The sequence below is a fragment of the Echinops telfairi genome, unplaced genomic scaffold, assembly GCF_000313985.2.
Source record: "Echinops telfairi isolate 266 unplaced genomic scaffold, ASM31398v2 ScPeMD7_9;HRSCAF=40, whole genome shotgun sequence".
Lineage (NCBI taxonomy): Eukaryota > Metazoa > Chordata > Mammalia > Afrosoricida > Tenrecidae > Echinops > Echinops telfairi.
The window spans coordinates 33715508-33716635 of NW_022103906.1; positions in this window are offsets into that span (position 1 = coordinate 33715508).

Below are 1128 nucleotides of genomic sequence, written 5' to 3' on the forward strand. Positions count from 1 at the left end.
TTTGCAGCATATCTTACAACAGCCCTCATCGTGTCAGTAAATCTCTCCAACTCTCAGAAACAAGAAAAGCAGCCACAAAGGCCGGATAAGCTGGGAATCCAGAACAGAAACTCAAACACATCCTTTCCTCTGTAACTCTACACATCAATCAACCTGTAGCATGGCTGCTTCCTCTGTAGCATAATACCTATATCGTAAGACTGTTGAGTACTCGCACAACTATGTAAGACACTTAAAATGGCTTATTTAAAATTTTTTAAACTCACTGCCACCAACTTGATGCCGACTCACAGCAACCCTGCAGAGCAGGGTAGGTCTGCCTCTGGCTTTCAGAGAGACTGTGACACAGTACAGAAGTAGGAAGCCCCATCTTTCTCCCACGGAGCAGCTGGTGATTTTGAACTGCTGACCTTGTGGTTTGCAGCCCAACTCATAACCACTACACCACCACGGTTCCTCTAAAATGGCATATAAAATGCTTAATAAGCACCAGCTATTAGTACTGTGGTGATCATCACTGTTAGTACTAGGTACAAGTGGGTAAAGCCAGAAAAGAAGGGATTTCTGTTTACCAGTGGTTTGGGGCAGAAACTTCAATGTGTGTACAAAATCACGTAGGTATGTTGTTAAGAATGCAGAGTTTGATTCCGTGGATGTAGTGTGGGGGTGATTCTGTGTCCCTGACAGATTCCCAGCTGAGAAACAAAGCTTGACAGAAGGAAAGACAGCTATGGCCTTGCACTAGCAGTTAAAAATAAGGAAAGGGGAGGAGGCCAGAATCATGAAAGTCTAGAAAGGCATGTACAAGCCAAATGTTGTAACCAGAGACCTAGCACTTAGCTATTTTGGACAGCTCGTGCCTTAGGACTTCTGTCCCCCTAGCAAAAGGGTTGATATACTCTAAGCAGATCATTGAGCTTTGGGATAAGCAAACACAATGAGCAAGGAATGTTGAAGAAGAAGAAATAGGCCCAGGAAAACAATATTAATAGGTTTACACCACCTCTCCACTTAGTATAATAATCTCAAAACCACAGTCAAATTAGCTGGAGAACTTTCATCTGCGCTACACTAGCCTTTGCTTTATTTCACAGGTTTTAGTGCTTGGCCGTTTCTCAAGTGTAATGA